General features: G+C 39.5%; 1 long non-coding RNA gene across 6 annotated transcripts; it reads right to left on the reverse strand.

The window, feature by feature from the left end:
* Nucleotides 1–254: 254 nt before the first annotated feature.
* On the reverse strand, nucleotides 255–21,540 carry LOC137476386 (uncharacterized). Of its 6 annotated transcripts, none has more exons than XR_011000338.1 (8): nucleotides 21,337–21,540; nucleotides 16,344–16,524; nucleotides 15,583–15,740; nucleotides 11,389–11,693; nucleotides 9,570–9,708; nucleotides 5,612–6,459; nucleotides 4,623–4,926; nucleotides 255–3,710 (listed from the first exon to the last, which is right to left on the reverse strand). It is a non-coding gene; the product is annotated as an uncharacterized lncRNA (long non-coding RNA). The 6 variants fall into 6 exon arrangements; XR_011000342.1 differs by lacking the exon at nucleotides 21,337–21,540 and having other exon boundaries at nucleotides 255–622; nucleotides 1,911–3,710; nucleotides 16,344–18,849; XR_011000337.1 differs by lacking the exon at nucleotides 21,337–21,540 and having other exon boundaries at nucleotides 16,344–18,855.
* Nucleotides 21,541–21,691: the final 151 nt, after the last annotated feature.

Raw genomic sequence — 21,691 nt, forward strand, 5'->3', positions numbered from 1 at the left:
GCAAAAAGGAGGAATGCAAGTTTCTTCAGTCTCAGTGCTCAGACAAGGAAAAGGTTCTTATCAGCCAGTATCCAAAATAACCCAAGGTCAGATTTCCAGGAACCCGGCTGCAGAGGGCACGCACTTGAGCGTACAACCCTCTGCCATTCTCATATCTCCTGGTTCCCTCCAGGCTCCTGATTTACATCTCCCACCTGCTGGGGAAATCATACACTCCCCAGCAGTAAGATGTGTCTCATGGATTGCTGTTTCCCACATCGGGATTGTTGAAGTTCCAAACCTCAGGTGGCTGTTCCAGTTGCCTGGGACAGGATTGTGCAGTCTCGCTTGGCAGGTGTTTTGAAAGGATTTTGCATCTCGTCCTTTCAGCAGTCGAGTGAAAAATTTCTTGAGCATCTGGGCTGACATGTATTTGAGGCTTAGTCAAAAAGATATTTATCCAACAGATGGAAACATGACAAACTAGTCTCTAAAGTAAGCATGTCTTCTGAAAATCTCATGCCTGAGTCAATATCTGTAGCTGGCAGGAGACTGTTACGATTTTAAAAGTGTCATTGCACACAACTGAGAAAATGTCAGAATCAATCTTCCCTCTTCTTTATATAAAAAATCAGTTGATAACCTAGGAAACATATGAGTAATCTGAGTAATTGAAAAAAAAAATCGAATACATTAGAGCAGCTATTTATACACAGGGTGAGTCAAAATTACATTTGTTTTATGTACTGTGACAAATTAATCCAAGATCTGAAAAAACTTCAATAGGGTCTGATCTACAATTAAAATCTTTTTCCACCCTAGAAAGGTTGGCTAAAATGATGACAAAAAAATCACAGCCCTGCTTAGCAGTTTTATGCAGCAATTCACTTCTTAAAGAAATAAATGTATTTATTTTAAGAAGCAATTCACTTCTTAAAGAAATAAATGTATTAGAGGAAAGGAAATTGCTTTTGCATTTATTTTATTGAGCTGTAGAGGCAAAAAGAATTATCTGTTTAAGTTGCTTTTATGTAAGTGGGAATTGTCAATGGCAGCACAGAAAACTTCAGTTTCTGAACACTGAAAACTGAACACTGGGCCCAATCTAAACAATACATTTAATAGTGGTCATCTTTGATATTTACTTCCAGCCCTGAACTTTGAAGACAGAGTATTTACCTAACTAGTAAGAGGTGGTACAGCTGTGTTTGCATTAGCAGACACAAATATTACCTTGATTTTCTTTACTTCCATCACATATTGTGCCATCAGAGTAAAAACATAACTGAAAACATTTGGGCATGTAGACATAATAAACTCTTTCATGGTAAAAAACTAGTGACCCTAGCATTCTGATTGCACAACTTATCACAAGCCACAGGAAAAAGAAGATGTGACATTTCATCCTGAAGAGCCCTTTGCCAACAATTATTTGTTGAGGCAAAGTTCAGGAAAAATTGCTTGCTACTTCCTCTCTGATAACATTTATGAATATTATCAATAAGATCTTAAGAATATCTTTAAAGCTTTTGTTCTGCTTCAAAGGACTTTACAGATTATCTCCACATAAAATATTAAGCAAATCAGAAAGAATAATCTGCATGAATAATCAGAAATTACTTGTCTTTACTCTTTGCACTTGTTTTTTTGTTGTTTTGGGGGATTTTTAAATTTATTTAAATATGTACTGCTACCTTCTAGAATAGAAATTCATGAAAATATTCTTGTCAAGACTTCATAAGCATGACCATGCTCTTGGAAATCAATTATTTCTGTAGCAACTAATTTTATGTAAAATAACTTTCACTCTTGTGCAAGACCTTCAACTTGACAGACGTCAAATATCAACTCAAAGGGAAAAAAACTAACTAAATTCTAACTAAATAGTCAGATCACAACCCTATGAAACTCAAGAAGTTACACTCAAGCACTTACAGTTTTTCCCCAGGAAACTCTGAGTTCTACAGGTCTTCTTGGTGAATAAATTTTGTAAAGTTTAGTATTTTTGGGGTCAGACCTCAGTACATAATTTTACACTTTTTTCCTTGCTGCTTCCTTAAAAAAGAGGTGCTTTTAACCTGCATAGTGCACTTAGTCATTGCTCATAAATTGGCACATCACAGAGAATTGTTATTCTTCTCCTCCATTTGTATCCAAAATTTGAAAGTTACCTCTGATTCCCCATCAGACACACTGAGGAGTTCTCACAGGTGTCACATACTTCAGCAGAACTAATTCACCATCTTTACAGGGCTGCTGATAGATGTTTCAGCCTTAAAAGCATATTGACAGCCACCATTTTTCAAAAGACTTCAGAAGAAACCCACTTTTAAGCTTCATTTCAATCAATACTAATGACCAAAGATTACACTGGCAAAAATGCTGTGAAGTTATTTGTTCCCCTATGACTCAAATCAGCTGGCATTAAAATTCCTGACCCTCTCTGTTGCAGGTATCTTGTAAAAGGCTGGAGGAGGGAAACAGAGTTTTAGTATTTTTCAGTGACTTTTTTTTTTAACCATAGTTGCTCAGCTGCTGAGTACATATGAACATGCAGAAAGAGCCAGAAAATCAGATTGAGAGTTGTAGAGAATACAATACCTTCAGGGAATTAATTCATTCTTACATATGCCATTGCCTTTTTTCAAAAATAAAGGCCAAATCCTGAGGGATCAAGTAGCATTTACTATTCAAACAATGGTTAGAATAACTCAGGCCCTAAATATGATTAAAAAGTAGATGTTCACAATAAGATCAAACCTTAAATGCTCAGGGTCAGAGAGTTTTTGAATGTAGTACGCTACACTGTATTCTTTTTTCCCAAATAGGATGCTGAGGATGCTCACAGACATGCAGCAGAATTTAAAAATATCTCCAACTCAAAGAAATTAAATGCTGCTCACCACATGATCTTAAAATCAGCAGTATGAGGAAAGGACTTCCCAGCTCCAGGGATTCTGCTGAGTTCTGAGAAACATATTGGTTCACTTAGCCAACTTTCTCAGTGTTATGGCTCCTAACCCCATGCTAACTCTGCTGCCAACCTTCTACAATCTGCAATCACAGTTTGCCAAAACCTGCTATACACTGTACTCTGACAAAACTCCCACTGACCACCACACATGCTGATGTAGTGCTGAAGGAAATATCACATGTGGAACAACAATATAAAGTGGTTCAGAAGGGGGGAGAGAGACTTTGGGTTAAAAGAATGCTTATTTTACACGTATTTTTTGAAAAGACAGCTTTTCAGTTATGGATTGACTACCTTTACAAAAGGCCAACGATATTAATGTGTAAAGCTACATAAATGCTGCAGCTCTCCTGCTAAGGCTTGTAAAAGCTTTGGTACAAATTTCTACATGGCTCATTACCTCTGCTCACCTGACCACTTAGCTATTTTAAGCAAAGTCTGTGTAAAAAGCACCATGGCCTCTGGCTTTGTGTTCTCACCTTGGTGGTACATACTGGTGTTACTGGTTTCCACTGAGAGCCGCACCAAAAGCAAGTGCAATACAGCTTTGTGCAGACAGTTGTTTAAACAGAGTTTGAATGCTAAGATGTAGGGTTGGATTCCATCCTGCTTTTTTTAGACTGTCCATTTTTAGACTACCTCATGAAAATGAATGCATTCATCGCTCAGAGCAAGTCCTGCTCCATCTGAATGAGGCAGCAGAATCAGCCTCCTCATCTCATCTCATCTTTCCTCATGGGCTTCTGTGCTACAACTCCTGTAAACAATCACAGTCTCAGAAGACAAGCCTTGGCAAGAAATCCATAATTCTACTACTTTCACAAGTGTTTGAATTATATAACCTTTTCCAGTTCCACCATTATTACGGGACTATCATATTTCTCTGTATTCACTGCTGCAATATTTTACAGTACTGACTAAAAAGAATAAAGGTAGCAACAGTATTGTCTGCAACTAATGCTACGGAATTAAGTGGTGTACTGGATTTCATGCAAGGCCTTCAACTTGTCAGTTTTCATTTTATGAAGAATAAAAATATTTGAAAACAGGGAAAGCTCTCTTAGTTGCAGCTTTAGAAAAAGGTAAATAGTGAAGGCTTTGAAATAGTAAAATCACATATATGGAAGACACCTTTCTGTCCATGTACCTTCTGTGCTAGTTATGAAACAGAATGTCACAACTTACCAGGTGAGTCCTTTGTTATTAACCAGACAAGTAGCTTCTCTTGTGAACACATTTATGTTCTGCCATGTTTCCCTCTCTCACCCTAGCACAGAGAATAAATACTGGAATATTGTTTTAAGCATCAGTGAACACAGAGAAAAATTATTTTCAAAGGGCAGAAAGTATTAATTCCCTACAGTCTGGCAGAATATGTTTACTTTTCAAACCATCCAATCAATGGAGGCATCTTTATGAGTTTGTAAGTTCACTCCAGGAATATGCTTTTTGAGGGGAATCTCCTGTTCATTCCCTCTCACCTTACCGTGTTCCATCCCGCCCAGATCAGACAGTACAGCCAGATATCCCCAAAAGACACAAAGCTGAAAGCTGCACTCTACAGACTTTGCAGAGCATCTCTTGTGCCCCAGCTATTTACTGGACTTTCAGCTCACAGGAGCAAACTGGAGCTAGTTCAAAGCACATTCCCTCCTTTCCACCCACTCACGTGCAGTGTGGACATCAGGCTCTTGGCACCAAAGGTAAACTGGCTCCAACTGCGCAGCACCACATGCAAATGTAGACATGGACAATATTAGCTCAAGGTGGTGGGCGGGCTGGAGACAAATTTTGCACGGCAGGATGTATTTCCTTTTTGCATCTCAGCTTTCCTCTTTATAAAACTTCCTTTGATTAAATCATTCTAAAAATAGATAGTTTTGTTTGCCTGGGAGGAATGGAGCAAGTTGGATTCACCTATGTCAGGAAGTTCAGGATGGAAAGTTGAAGTTGTAGCAACCCCAGCACATTATCTGCATGCACAAAGACCATGTACTGAATGTGTGGGCTATGTGGTTCCTTTTACCATGTCTAGAGTCTGCTATCACACTTATCCTGCAAATCCAACACATTTTCCCTGAAGGCTGAAAACCTGTGTATTTATTTCAGCCTGTTTTGTGGCAAGCAAATTCATCTCTCCACGGAAGCACTTAAAAAAATCAAAGCAAATTTGGAAATCACAGCTAAATTAGGGAGAGAGAACTAGGAATATAATAGATTGATAAAATGCATTTATTTAGTCTGGATATAAACTCACAATTGAGATAGGTTTTGCTGGTTTTGAAGCACTATTGTAGAAAGGCTGAAGAAGGTGGATGAACCAACTCTATTAGATGACAACTGGTTTTTGAAAATAACACTGATTTTTCTGTCCAAAAAATGAAAAAGAAATGTACTGAATAGGATAGAATAGTTCAGTTGTAAGGCACCTACAACGATTATCTATTCCAATTGTCTGACCATATAGATACAAGATTTTTTTAATCAAGAGATTTAGTGATGTATGTTAAGAAAATCGTCCTATAAGAAATCAACACCTACAGTAATTTTTTTTAGTGAAAACAAGCTAACTTCATAAAAATGTAGGATTTTTTTAAAGGCATAAAAGATGAAAATATTAACATTGCAGGTACTATTTCTAGTTACTTAATAACTTACCATTTTCATGCTTCCATCTGTAACATCTTAAAGAATTAGATACTTTGCAACAAAAATCTCATAAAAAGATTGGCTAGAATCTGTAAAAGAAAATAAGTAGTGTATAAGACAATATTATGTTAGGAATAATATCTATAGTAGATACAGCTTGGTCAGAGGTAGCATTGAGGACATGGTTTAGTAATTTAGTGGCAAACTTTGTGGTGGTTTGGGACTTTTGGATCTTATGGTCTTTTCCAATCATAATGACTCTGTGACTTTAACTTGGGACTTAAACTAAAAGTTATAACTGAGCAAAGAATACCAAACATAATAACTTCATTTTGTGGACATCGGACAGCTTAGTGGATTCCTAATGTGAGGATGTGCAAGCTTCTCTTTATCCTGAAAGCTGTTTGGTGGCTTACAGGGAATATTCCTGTGCAGTTTGGTTGGTCTGCATCAGAGATGTACATCACTGCAACCAGCACTGCCTGTCACCTACTTTTGCAGTTAAAAGAGAGGCTAATTGCCGAATCCAAGAGTGAGATACCATTTCCTCTTTAGAAGTGCCCTCTTCACTTTAAACTGGCAGAAAGGAAGGGAGAAACTTATTCATTTTCCACGTGTTCTGTGTCCTCTGCTACACAGTGTGCTTTTTTGTGCACCTGATGTAGGCTGAGCACAGGCTGCCACACGAGCCAGCCTGAGCAACCAGTGCCACCAGCATGCCCAGGGCCTCCTGAGCCCCAGCAGTGCTGCTCCACTCAGGAACAGGAACCAAATCTCTCACAGCACAATCATCTGTCCATCCATACTTCAGCAGGGCTTCAGCATCTGCCTTCCCAGCTCCCAGATCCTCAGCACCACTGAAACACAAAGTATGGGGCAGAGTTACAGCTTTCCTCTGTTCCCTCAACTGTACTTGCCAGATTGCCTCAGTCCCTAAATACAGCAAGTGAGGCTGAGGAGGTGAGAAAAGCAGTGGTGCCATGTGGGAACCATAAATAATAGCAGTGCTATGACAGCAAAGCAGAAAAGAGAGTTTAAACCCTCCCTTCACCTGAAGCCCCACTCCATGGGATCACCCACAGCATGCGATCATTTCTATTTTTAAACACAGTATTTTCTAACATGAGTCAGTTACCAATCTATTTCTGATCTGAACAGGAAGGACAGTGGAACATCCTTAATCACAGCTGAACCAAAATTAGAAGAGAAAAATGGATCAGTTCAGGTCCTTTATTTATACTAACCAACTTTAGATGTACCTATATGAAAATATATACATAAACTCCTTTTGCAGATCCTCAGTGAAGTATCAGAAGCTGGTTTAAAGAGAAATTAAAAATGCAGAATTGGGTATTAGAAGAGGCCTGTTCCCCTCAAGGCTTTTACTTGGACAGCTGTAATTCAGCCAGCCAAGCCCCCATCTAAGGGATGGTGACAGCAGCATGTCTAAGCAACTCCTCTAAGAGTCACCTCTTGGTCACTCTTTGCTCAGCACTTGTCAGGCCACAGCCAAAACACCCTTGACTGGAATTCTGTGTCCAGTCTTGGCACTCAGCACAGGGGAGAGAAAGAACACAACAAGGCCCTGAACCTTGGAGATTAACCATGCCTGCAGCAGGACTGTGAACCAGGTGACCTCCACACACCCCTTCTGACCTTAATTCTACACTCCTGAGACTCCCACACCACACATATGCTAAAAGCACGTCATGAACTGGTTAAAAAACAATCTAAAATAGTTAAAAAAAAATAAAAGGTCATGCCAATGTGTGACAGCAGAAGTCCTTTTCTCCATGGCAGAACAGTGATACTCTAGCAACAAAAATAACATTGAAGAAAATAAGAACAAATCCTTAGTAATCAGATAATGACATTGCAGAGGACATATTATTAGAAGATCACCAAAATACACTGGATGACACTGGAAATGCAATCAAGCACCAAGATAGCAAATAAGAGCTCAATAAATTATTAAATGTATAAGCTTTGCAAAACCAGCAGAAAGACTGCTGGCATTACAACCTGCTAAAGCCCTGCTGTTGGTTTTCACACTAAGTCCTCTATCTCAAAATTCCTTTGGAAAACTTGCAAACAGACAATCACAGTAATCAAAATCTCACAGGAGCATTCATTAAATTAAGGAATTATCCTGATGTAAAAAAAATTGTAGTGATTAATAAATAAATCTTTATTTCTTTTAGTCCAAAAGAAAGAAGTAAATTTTCAGCATTAAGGCTGCCCTTTAAGATAGGAACATGTGAGGAAAACATGTCTAAAAAGGGGGAGGGGAAAATCTGTGCCTTTTTCCAAGCTGTTTTGATTATTAACAAGTCATTTTCAAGATAAATTCCATATGGGTAAGATAGGCAGCATGTTTACATTTGACGTTTACAGCTGCACTTAGGTAATTTTATAGATGTATGTATAGATAAGCACAGGGTCAGCATGGTTACAGCAAACTGCTTCATACAGAGATGGAGATTTCTGATTTAGTTGCCTAGCAATAAGAGCTGACTCCTGGAAGCTAACAAATACTGATTAGAAAACAGACTAGAATTATTTAATATATCACATGCATCATACAAAAAGGAACATAAGGCTATTGAAGGAAGGAAAACATTAGGCCAGAAAAACTAAATTCTATTCAGTGGAATTTATCCACGAAATATGTGATGCTAAGAAACTGCAATATTTAGATTAAAGAAAGCCTCAGTCTGTTCAGGCTGTCAGTACTTTTCATCATTCTTCCTTTAGCAGAAAGTCCAATTCCATCTTGGCTAATGGATCTGACTTTTGAATTGCTGTGTTTAATTTTGTCCAGTCTTCTCAACAGCGCTTTAAAGCAGGAGGCAGAGAGAGAGATATTTTTAAAAATTGAATAGGATGAACATGATGGCATTTCTCTTCTTGGAAAACACAGCATGGTACTAATGGGAAGTTTGATGACATTTACTACACTGGTGGAGAGGCAGAAGTCCACATTTCTGGTTTACTTTTTACAAAGAACTTTAAAACTGCTCTGATGCCTTTTAGCACATTTATAAGGTCTCTCTCAGTTCTTTCAGTATTACAAATGTTTTTCTTTCAGTACTTCAGCAGTAGAACAGGAAGATCACAAGCCAAGGATAGGCAGCCTACCACAAATTCAGCACAAACCAGGAGGACCCACATCTTGCATCAGTACTAGCATTGGTCTTTCCCCCTTATAGTCTAAATTTAAATAGATTAGTTGAAATTAAAACTGGGGAAACAGAGGCCACTGTATAGTATTCCAGCATTATAAGCAGCATGGACTTGTAATGCATGACTCAGGCATTAGTTAAACCTGAAAAAAGAACATGATTCCTCTTTCTGCTATTTCCAACCTTTCTTTAAAACATTCTCCTTTAACAAGCCTTTAAAACAGTACTTCCCAAATCTGTCCCTGCTGGAGCTGTCACTTAACAGTATTCCATCTGCTTGGGACTGAAAGTCAAAAAATTTCTCTCGTGTCCTGTTACATCAGCATAAATCTGGAGTAACTCCCCAGACTTCCTGCGTGACGCACTCGCTCGGGGTTTGCCTACACAAGGAAGTAAACATAAAGGAAAACTTGCCTCAATCTGACCCAGCACCAACCCTGGCTCGCTCCTGCTGGAAACATTCTTACCAGCCAGAAAAGGAAAGCAGCTTTTTCCACTCTGAATATGGGCTAAACGACTCTGAACAAAGAGAACCCTAGTAAAATCCAAAGTATAATCACATTCCATAATGAGGTGCTTTACGAAAATAAAGTTTCAGGATCAGAAGCAGCATGTTTTCCATCTAATCATAAATATCCCACTTCTCAAGCTTTCCCCAATTCAGTTTAGAGGTACTTTTAGATCTTGGACACAGCTTTGCATTTTGGCATGAAAATACCCTTTCACTATCCATAACATAAATTGTTACAATATAGTCCATAACTTGGTACTTAAAAAGTACTCACTTTTCCATGAAGACAATGACTTTATTTTTTAATCTTCCTTTCCCAGTCGCAAAGACTATCACACAGACTAATTACTTACATCTTAATTTGGTCTTGTACTGTGTCTCCTTTGTCCTTGTTACAGCACTGTGAAACACCCCTAGATGGAACATAAATTATATTTAAAACATTAAAGGTTGTATTAAGACAGGAATTTATAGTAATGTATTTTTCTGTGTTGGTCAGACACTGTGATAGAAACTACACAAATATCTAGAAAAGCAAAAGCAGACACAAACAAAGGACACACAAGGGAAGATTTTGATGTGTGAGTCATGGTAAGTAAGTTATTCAACTGGGGCTAATTTACTGAGATGCAAATCAATTGGTAGTTTCATTATGGTACTCTCTGTGTAATAATAATAATAATAATAATAATAACGATAATAATAACAATAAAAACAATATACAGATTTCTAATAATGTAATTACCTATGTGACCACCACCTACATGTTTAAAAAGCTAAGAAACAATAGTATTTATTTGCACACATTCCTTAGAAGGCACTTGCTCTTTGCAAAGATCTGTCAATAAAGAATAGATGGTCTGGGATGAAAAGCCTTGCTCCTAAGCTTTCCCACATGGATATACATCCCAGAATAATCTGGCACTACAATAAGTCCATCTGGTCAACAGAAAAAAAATCATAATTTCATGGGGAAAAACCGTAGAGGGAGTAGGGACACAGAGTTGTCTCTGATCTCTTGTTGATTCTCACAAGTTTTGTACAAATTCTGTGCTAATAAACACTGATTTCAGAGAGTTTCTGAAACTGAGTAAATTGGACAGAAACCTCAAAGGCAGAAGTAATTAATTTTCTCATTTAATGCTGTGTGGTCATCTTTGCATCTATTCTGAGATCCCAAGTACAGAATACAACTTCCACTTTTTTTTCCTATGTCACAAGAAATAATAGCTTGAGCTATTAATTTCAACTTAATGCACTGTAATTTGAACCCTGCTCTTCCTTCCATTTTTAAAATGTTGATCTCTTTTGACAAGTAATAAGAAAAGTAAAATACTAAGTTTGAACTCTTAATTCATTGTGAAAATAGTACAACATCCACCCTAATTTGTATTTCCATGTCTTAAATAATAGTCAAAGATCTGCTGTCAATTACATAGCAAAGATCATATCAAATTTGTAAGATGAGAGAAACGGGTATTCATAAATGCATGAACCAAAATACTTCAGGTTCCCAACCAAGATTCAGCAATTCTGGTTGCTTATGGATAGTCCAGTGTGGAGAATGAGAAAAGAAGATGCTCTGGTAAGTATTTATATATTCTGTATGAAGTATGACTACCCTTTTCTATCTTTTTATCTAAAGTATAACCAGCAAATAGCCAAGAAACTGTCTTAACAAATAAATTTCATAATAGAACAGAGATAACACATATATGTAGCACAAACCAGGTTTTATTCTGGCCTAATAGCAAAGGTTATCAAGGTAAATGTACCATAAATTCTCACAGTATTGGAAGCCAAGGAGTAATGGCACTCCTTCTTCAATTAGACATCAGTTTGATGTGTACCGTTTTAGGTAGTCTTATCCTCTTCCTTTTTTACCACCCAAACTACAAACCTTGCTTTCATTATTTCTAAAATTCCTTTCAAAACTTAATAACGATAAGGCCTGCATAAATCCTGCAACTCAGTAACCAAAAAAAAAAAAAGACATTTTGGTACAAGACTATTCTGTATAGTTTTATCTACAAATTTGGCTACTCCTTTTCTAAGTAAGCATACTTAAAACTGAGGTAAAGCTTATGTTGTACTCTCTCACTGTAAGCAGGAAACATCCATCCCACTCTCTGTGTTTGTTGTCCTGTGAGGCAAGATGTTGTCCTCTGAATTCTCCCTCTCAGAACACACACCCTAAAAGCAAGAATCACTATTACAGTAGTCTGGCCATAATTTTTTCGATTACAGGTAATTCAGGCTGTTATCTGTAACAGGTTGTAACACCACACAGAGGAGCTGGCATCCTGTGAGGCCAGATCACTGCCTGACATCAAAAGGGGCCAACAGTGTTTGCAGTTCTTTCTCTCCAGGCAGTGCCAGCTGCATTAGTAGTGATTTCCTTTCAAAAGCTCAGTGGCAGCAGGTCTTAGAAGGGGACAACAAAAGTGACAATTTTGCATCTTGTAAAAGATGAAACGGTTTAAAACATGAGTGCCAGCCCTTTTAAGATCAGCTCTAGCAAGCCCAAGAAGTGAAACTTGTGACATCAGTTTTGTTTGTTTACTTTCCAGTAAAGTTTCAAGCTGCAAATCCCTCTTTTGAATCCTGAGGTTCACTGATTCTGAGGCCTTGCTGGCCTAGAGTATAAATGCTGAAATGTTTTGTTGATTTTTTTTTTGTCTTTTTTTCCCATGCTAGTTGGCTAAACCCCCCCAAAAAAACCAATTAATGTTTCACAGTAATATTTACAGAGATTTTCACATTTGTAAACATAAATACCATGGTGATGTTCTGCATTTTCTAAAAGAAGCCTGAAGACTTATTTTAGATTCTTTCTGCCTAAACGATGTGAATCAATGAAATAGCAGTTGGAAAAAAGGATCAATAATTGACTGATCAAAATTTTCCATACCAGCTAGGATGTGTTTTCTGTTGAAATATTCTTGGTCTTGATACAGACTTGCAGCTTTTGAAACCCTCCTGTCCTTCAAAGATTTGTGGAAAGAGATCACTATCAGAGTGGAGGAAGCCACTACTGAATTTAATATATCAGCAACACAAATATCAACTCTCCAAATGCTGTGTCTTAGCCAGAATTTCTGCAGATTGCTACCAGACTTCATGAAAAGTGAAACTGAGACACACAGCCTAGAGTATTGGAAAAGGATGAGAGTTTTATGAAGATTGAATATAGCTAAAATATCAACTCTCCAAATGCTGTGTCTTAGCCAGAATTTCTGCAGATCTGGGCAGTCACTGGCGTGAATATTGATTAAAAGACTTTTTGTTCTTACTTCCTTTGAGAAGTGACAACTATCTCCAGCAACTATAAAGTTAAGTTTCCTGTTCTGCTGTCACTGAATTAGATAAGATTACACTCAAAATACAGAGGGTCTAGGAAACTTTGATAAGAAGAGAGAAAGGACCTCTGAAGTATCTAAAAGGTAGCTGCTAGAAGGTAAAATACCTGCCCAGGTGCGTTGGGGTTTTTGCCTGTATTCTATCTGATGTTTCTGTAGGAGTTTATGATACAACTTGGGCAGGATGAAGCTTGTAACAGATAAAATCTGTCTTCCATAACTTGGCTTCGACGGCTTTGCAACTTTTGTGAACACAATACAGAAATACTGTTAGAAGGGAGCACCCTGCACCCCGAGTTCACTCCAGTCAATGAACATGGAGTGTAAGTGTTCTTGGCACCTTTCCTTGCCCTGCCTGCTCCTGCTGTGCTGCTGCTCACAGTGCAAAGCAATGGTCAGTCACGTGTACTCTCCTTCAAGAAAGCACCGTCCCTGTGCGAGACCCTCTCGGCAATGCAACATCTGGAGGTGCAGCTGTGTGTTAAACAGGGCAAGTATAATCTTGGTTGGTCCCAGGTAGGAGGAGGGATAATTTCCTTCCATAATACAATCTAGCTTTGTGCAAGTTCCTCCTCAGCCTGCCAGCTGGTGTGACTACATTTGTTGCTACCGGACTTCACGAAAAGTGAAACTGAGACACACAGCCTAGAGTATTGAAAAAGGATGAGAGTTTAATGAAGATTGAATATAGTTCTTGTTTTACTCCACTTTAAAGGCAGACAGCTTTAGTTCTTATTTATCTGTATGAGGTGAACTGCTCCGCTTAAGTCCTGTTTCTATGTGGGTATAAACAGGGAAAGTTAACTTAATTATCTTTTTAAATGACCGCTCAAACTGTGCTATATTTCTAATCAGACGTTCTTACTGCTCAGAATTAATTTGGTTTAACTGTTTTTGTAATTTGCTTAGAAAGTGCTTTAATAATTTAATTTAAGACTCCTGGCTGAAAGCGTCCAAGTTCCACTTTCAATTAATCCATAAACTGTGTGTGTTTGGACTCATCTTCCAGAGTGTTCTGCTGCTGACACATCCTCATCCTTGTACCTTCTCTGTTTGTTACACTGCTATCATGGCTCTAGATCTGTTTAGTGAAGGGCATAATGTGAGTATATTTACCATATGGTTGCTGGGAGCAAGATGAATGGGGAGCTGACTAAGAATGTATTTATTACTTAAGAAAATCAGAGCCAAGGAAAAGAAGGACAAGTGTAGAGAGCTCCAGAAAGCTTTCACCAAGCTAACTGAGGCTAGAAATATCCATTGGCAGGAATAGTTTTAAAACATTATTTCTATATGTTTTGGCTTCTCTAGGTACTTTAACCCCATACAGGAGTAAGAACCTGAGCTTGTGAGGTTTTCTAATGCAGCTTCTGACCTGCAAAGGGGGACAAACCAAACTGTCTCCTTTAATCAGAGCAAGTTTTAAATTGAGATTCCTGGCTCCTCTTTTTTGTAAGCTTTTCTACCAGTTGTTTAAGAAACAACCATGACAAACCTGTAATTTACTAATGGAACCAGATGAATTATCAGGATGTGAAGCCAGCACCCTATAGCTGTGCTCTCAGCTAACTCTCTGAGAGCTGTTGCATTCAATAAATTAGTCAATAAAGTGTACAATATGGATAAAATACTGAGTGAAATGAATCCCTGATAAAACTGACCTGAAGTCAGTGGTTATGTCCTTTAGACTTCTCCTTCAGACACACAGCATGTAAATGCTAAGCCTGAAAGCTTTGCAAAATTAGTATTATTTCAGAAAATCATTTATGTTAAGCAGAATAACTACCTAGGATGAAATTATGCTTATTTATACTGTTTCCACTTAAAAAAATAAATCACCACCACCACCAACAAAAAAAACCCCAGCAAAACCCAAAGCAAACAAACACCTTCAACTTAAACAAATGACCAGAAAAAAACAGACACACTGGTTTTTACCAACTACTTCCTTTTTACCAAGGAAAAAATTGCTCCAGCTTGAGATTCTCCTGCTTACAGGTATTTTACAATAAGCACACGTACAAGTGAACTCCCCCATACCCTTCACCTTGCAACCCATATTCACCTTGCAACCCTTCTTGAGATCAATCCACAACCAGAATACAGCAATTCCCACAGCTCCATGTAAGGCTGCGAAGACAAACAAGCTCAGAAACTTGCAAGAAAACCAGGTTTTCAGAATCTTTTCTTTTCAGACCTTCCAATTTCACTCAAAATTTCACAAAAGAGAATTCAGAGAAATGGGATCATGCTATTCAAGTACATCTCTGAAATAATTTTTACCTTTTGTTAATGACTGTCAATTTCCTGTTCATTAAACTTGTAAAGCTGGCTAACAGGAAATAATTCTATGGTGCTGAAATGGCTTGTATTGCCCCAGAGAATTAATTATTTTCAATCCACAGAACACATTTAACACTTTTCATAGAATCATAGAATACTTTGGGTTGGAAGGGACCTTTAAAGCTCATCCAGTCCCACCCCCCTGCAACGAGCAGAGACATCTCCAACTAAATCAGGTTGCTCAGGGCCTTGTCCAACCTGACCTTGGGTGTTTCCAGGGATGGGGCATCCACCACCTCTCTGGGCAACCTGTGCCACTGTTTCAGACCACATGGTAAAGAAATTCTTCCTTTTATCTAGCCTGAATCTACCCTCTTTTGCTTTAAAACCATTGTCCCTTATCCTATTGCTACAGGCCCTATTATAAAGTCTGTCCCCATCTTTCTTAAAAGTGCTCTTCAAGTACTGAAAAGCCACATTAAGCCCTCCCCAAAGTCTTCTCTTCTCCAGGATGAACAACCTCAACTCTCTGAGCCTTTTCTCATAGGAGAGGTGCTGCAGCCTCTGATCACTTTTGTGGCCCTCCTCTGGACCAGCTTTTCTGTATGACATAAAATCATGCCACATAAAGCCAGAAATACCTACTGGTTAATAGAAGCTACTTTCAGAGTCAGATTTAGCTTTCTTTTTTTTTTAATATCTGGCAATCTTCCAGTGTTTGTCCTGATTTAGGTCATGTTCTGGTAGTAGCTTTGGTTCTCTTCTCCCACCTCTCTTCCCAAAATGCCTCTTTTATGCAATTTCTTTAAAAACAAAAGAGATTTCACCAAAATAGGAAAAAAAAGTACAGCTGCACTCAAGCTGCACTTGCTTTAAATGGATTTTAAGGACTAAAAAATGACAATATAAAATTAATCTACAGAAATGCAAAACAATTTTAACATACTCTATGTGGCCTGGATTTAATAAAGGGAACCATAGATCAAACAATGGAAATGCTGTTTATTGTAACACAATGGTTTAATGTTCTTGCACCTATTTCAAAATACAGGTTTGTAATAACATGCTCATACATACAAATAATCATCTTTTTTTAAATTAAAAAAAGGTTTTGAACTTTTCAAATGGGTAACAAGGGAAAACGGAAGGACTTCGCTGCCTTCCAAAAGTTAACCTGGATTTATAACTATTTGCCTGATTTCCTTGTGTTTTTGCTTCCTCCTAAGGACTGAAAAGGCAAAATAGTTTTTCCTCATCCTTTTCCTAGCTCAAGTGGATCTTTGATCCTTAAATATCAGCAAATGTGGTCCTTACAGAAATCGAACAGAGAATTAATGCTCTCTTTTTTTCACTAACAGAAATCATATTAATGGCAACCACTGATAACTACTATGCCTGAATATTACCTTAAATTGTAAGAAGCCATTCTGTGTTTCTGCCCATGGAAAAGTAAGGCAAACAGCAAGGAGTAGCTCTTTACATCCAACAAAAGCTCTTTGCTACAAGCAGATAAATGTATATAAATGTTCTATGGTGTATTCCTACTGTTTTTTTTCACACACAAACCATGACACAGCATCTTCTGCACTGAAAAAGAGAATACAAAATTAGTTTGGTAAGATTATGCGCAGCATTTCAGTAACAGTAATTTCCCATCCATGCTTCTGAGTTCATCAATAATACATATTTTTTAAGGAGTAATGCAATGCAGCTATAGGACATTCAGATGCTCTTCCAACTCAACCAACTGTACTTTGTGTTCAGCTGCAGTAGGTGTTTCTGAATATGGTAAGTATTTCATATGGAAGATGATTGCCACAAAACCACTTAAGCAGGCAGATTACAATGGAATCAAGCCAATACATCCTAAAACTGATACAAGAATTATTACTTCTTAAACATCATACAATTAAACTGCAGAACTCACAAAAATGTGTTACTAGAGGGCCTAAAAGCTGTCAAAATTAGACATTAACATAGAAAATAGAAATTCAAATAACAGCAAAAATTAGAAATTACGGACATGCATTAAGGAAACTCAAACATAAGCTGGCAGTGGTTAGGAGAAAGAAAAGCTCTTCTCCTGGAAAATTATGAAAATTACAAATTTGAAACCTTTCCTACTGGGTTTTAAAGCTGGTGCTAACCAATGCCAGAAACAGAACATTGCAGCACAGCACACTCACTCTGCTGAGCTAAGGACCATGAACAAATCTGTCATTTTAGAAGACTAGAGAATGTGAAAATTTTGCAGCTTATATATTTCACTGAACTGGACCTGATGAGAAGACAGTCACTGCTGGGTTTATTTTTTGGTTCGTTTGTTGTCCTAAACCATTCTGGGAATTCATATGCAATCTCCCTCTTTGCAAGTTATGATGATTATGCATTAGTACAATTATATTGGCTAAAAATATTCCCTGTTCTAAATAGGCCCGTGAAAGCAAAGCAAGCTGTGCTGCTACGGGCACTGCCTCGCTTCCATCACGGCTTGCACAAACATTCCCTGGTGAAATCTCACTATCTCTGACACTTGACTATTCCAGGCAGTTTTCACTGGCTAACTCTCAAGTCACACCCCAAGTATCTTTCCAGATTTTGGAGGGAGAAGCACCGTAAGAGTCCTGTGCAATTGTAAGTGCCAGACGTATTGTTACTCTTGAAAAATCCAGCAAGTCTTCTGAGTCTTAAATTGGGAATCAGAAGGTGGATTTTTAAACATATATTTTAGTATGTCTGGCTCTGAGCAGCAGGAATCCAGCTGGTGAGTTAAGGTATTGGATGCAGAATTTCAGAAGACAACGGAATGAAAGCAAAATAATTTATTAGATGGAAGACTCAGTGAAATCTACTGCAAAGAATTTTCCAAAGGAAGGGAAAAGGGAAGGGACCTCCCAGGTGGTTTAAAGTGCACCACTGTCTAGAAGGATTGGAATGTCCTTGCCTCGGTGAATATTGTTAAATCAGTGTCACTCAAAGTCACCTCTACAGATATACTGAAGTTTAATACTAATACTCTGCAAATTAAAATCCTGTACAGAAAAACCACAAAGCCTTCTGCAATGCTCTGACACTATCCATGCTATATTGTACAATTTAGGCACATATCCAATGTATTATTAGTGCATTTCTCCAAGAGACAATGCAAACAATTCCTGTAAAAGTGAATCTGCACAGTATGAATGGGTTTGTTGTTAAGAACATTCTGCTTCAGTAGAACTGCCAATAAAAATGTTTAAATGAAAAATATAGGTGTATTTTCAGTTTGGGGTTTGGGTTTTGCTTTTTTTTTTTTTTTTTTTTTTTTTTTTCCCCAGGCCTTTTTTTCTACAGTACAGCCCTCCTTGAGACAGGCTTCTATCACAGGAAAAATGAAATGAGTACATTTCACATTTGGTTAAATGTGTGTGCCAGCTACTTCATTCATCGGCTGGGTCACGATGGCTTTGGAGAAAAACAAGGCTCCCCTGGAAAAGCACAGGCTGAAAAACTGTTGGGAAAATTAGAAGGTGCAGGAGGTGATTATTATGTTGGAGAAATTAACATGGAATAATCTAGGATGCGAATTGCCAGTGCATTACTTTGCAGTAATTCCCCACACGGGTGCTTTGGTTCACGTTATCTGCATGTCCACCCTGCATTAATGGGGCACTCTGAATAAAGGCAGCCCAGGCAGCCCCACGGCCAGCATGCGATGAGATGCAGGATGCACTGGGGTGCTGCAGTGCCACACTGCCCCAGCCACCCTGTCACCAGCACTGTCTGGAACCTCCACCCAGCAGGGCTGGAATCACTGCAAGGCAACCTATTACACTGGGTAAGTCCTGGGGATTGCAGCTCAGCAACAGTAAGGGAAAGCTCCCAGCCCTGAAAGCTCCTTTCCCACATTTTGTGGGCTCATTTCAGGAGCCTGCCCGGGTTCTGAGCTCTCCCACATGTGCAGCAAGGAGCATCTCTTCCTCTTAGCCAGATGCTGCATCTGCGCAGCATCTCCCGCTCCTGTGGCACGCAGAGGGTTCCTCAGGACACTCGACAGACATCCCTTCTCAAAGTAACCAGTGGCAGTGCATTCAGGCTGGAATTACGCATCGATTCTGCAAGTTCAGACTTGCAGGAACAAATCCAGAACTGCCGCTATGCCAATTGGAAACTACCTGATTTAAATTAAATATCACTGGTGTCCAGTGCAAGTGGAGGAGAGAAAGAGGGGAAGTACACTGGGGAGGTAGAATTTGGAGAAATCACAAAGGGTGGATGGATGGATGGATGCAAGGTCGTACTGCAACTGTTAGCCATAAAATGACATTTTGTTTTTTTGGTTGTTTTGTTTATTTTTTGTTGGGGGGGGACAGCTGCTGTGGGTTTGGTTTTTTGGTTTTTTTGGTTTTTTTTTTTGGTAAAGTCAAGGGAACAGACTGAATAAAAGATTCTTTAGGTACATTTTTTACCAAATAGTCAAACAAACAATTGGGCTGCTTTATTCTCAGACATGAATAATGGTGTCTTCCATGCCAAGAAGCAAAGGAATTTAGGAAGAGGGTGAGATGTATAAAATAGAAGGCATTTCACAATTTTTTTTTTTGTCCTCTGCGTTATGGTTCACTGCCTTCATCAATTGTACTTGTGCAGCAGGTCTCAGAGGCTGACAAAGTGTGGCACATGTGAAGGGATGCTATGAGCAGCCAAGCACAGAAACTTCTTTGGCTCCCACCTGCTAAAATCAGTGTGAGCTATGGAACCACATATATCCTACTGAATCCTTCACCATTCAATCCTAAAAAAAAACAACCACAGCTTTAAGGAAACATTGCTATTCTCTCACTGACCAAATGTTGGGGGATCTTCTGTTGTTACGGTAATAAGTATTTTATAGTATGCTTTAAAAGAAACAATGAAAGGTGACGCTTTGTCACCGTGTGCCTACGATGTTTTGCAGGTTTCCCAATCTGCCCTCTTCCCTTCCTGCCCTTTCCCCCCCAAATACATATAAATCCTTAGGTTTTATTTACGGTTTAACAGTATTGGAATGCTTATGCTGGAAACACTAAATGAGAATATTCTGCCATCCAATCCAAAACAAAATCCCTGGTTTCTCTTCTATGATTTGTAAGTAATTTTTCATTACTTTTTACCCTGAAAACGTTCAATAAACTTCATCGGTTTTAACATTGGTTTAAATCTTGTTGACTTTGCTGTTTCCTCTGTGCCCATTGTTGCCTCCTTTCAAGCTGGATTCCATGGATTTCAATGGCATTCTGCACAGTTCTGTTCTTGCAGATTTACTTGTGAAGTCCAAGCTCTTGCAGTAGTGTGCTTATTGGGAAAGTGTCATTATATAAAAATTCTGGTATGATAAGTACCTGTCACAGTTGTGTCACCCTTATTCAACACAAATGAGCTCAAAACTTACTTTCAGGTAGTTTGTTTGAGATTTTCCATAACACAATCCAGTGAATAAATTACGCTTAATGCTTACAGGTATGGGGAAACCTAACTTGAAGAAGTTTCATCCCGGATAAGATGCAATGTAAGAACTCCCACATGACAGCCTCCTTTAGGCCTTAACTACGTTGAAAGCATTAGGAATGAGGTTGGCTTTGGAAAGAAACGGGAAGTTGTGCAGGATCGTGTGTTTGGACTTGCCATCTGCACGGCCCAGGAGTTACCACATGGATCACTTTCTCCCAGCCACCTGAACCGTGAGTCACACCAACCGAAAGCAGAAGGCGGGTGTGAGAACAAAGCAGATGTGGGAGTTTGTGGGGCTTCTCCTCACCTCTCCAGAGCCCTTCTTCTCTGCCCTGCCCCATCCAGGGCAACTACACTTAGACCTCTGGGAAGCCAGGGTGGCAGCCACCTTAGCCACCACCTGGGTTGGAGGCCGGGCTGGTAAAGGATGAAACCCCTCACGGGTGAGTCTCTGGAAGTCTCCATGACTCAAACTTCCACCTACAGCTGGAAGCCTGGCCATCTTTGTTTTGTTTAAGTGAGCAGGAACACTGCACTAGCTGAGTGCTTACCACGACAAACGCCAATGTCTCTCCCGAGCCCTGGCTGTCTGAGGGGCGCCTGCAGCCCCGGCCGGGCCGGTTCACGGCCAAAAGCACATGCAGGGAAACAGCTTCCAAACCCCAAAAGCAAACCTGAAACTGGATCCGCACAGACAGGCTCCTGGAGCTCAGACAGCAAACGTCCTCCTCCGGGCCTGATTGCAAGCCCAGGGCTACCGTGGGCTATCATCGGCTCATTTTTTTACCTCGGCCAAATCCGAAACGTGGGCTGACGGAAGGGGCTTAAATAAATTTATTCAATAAAATTTTTAAAACCACAAACGAACAAAAATCTTACGAACATATATATTAGCATATGTGTATATAATATATACATACATTAAAGTACCCTTCTGTGAACGTGCCTGCAGCTCGCACAGCAGGCCCCTAGCACTGGAGTTCTGTGAGGGCTGCAGCTCGACAGCAAACGGCGCGGGGACGCGGCAGCCGAGCGGCCGCCATGCAGCGGCTGCGCCGCTTGCGCAGACCCCGATGCCCTGCGCGGCGGCGCCGGCCGCCCCTGGCGTAGCAGCGTTCGTGAATACCGGTGCTGCACTGCGGCGGCGGCACGGCGCAACCAAACCTCCTCCCTCCGCCGCCCACCCCGGTCCTGGCACCGCCCCCTTCCTCGGCTGGGATTGGCAGGACGGGTGGAGCGGTCGGCCGCGATTGGCGGGTGGCGGCGGGAGGTGGGGTAGGTTGCG

This window comes from Anomalospiza imberbis, chromosome 6, assembly GCF_031753505.1.
Source record: "Anomalospiza imberbis isolate Cuckoo-Finch-1a 21T00152 chromosome 6, ASM3175350v1, whole genome shotgun sequence".
Taxonomy (NCBI): Eukaryota; Metazoa; Chordata; class Aves; order Passeriformes; family Viduidae; genus Anomalospiza; species Anomalospiza imberbis.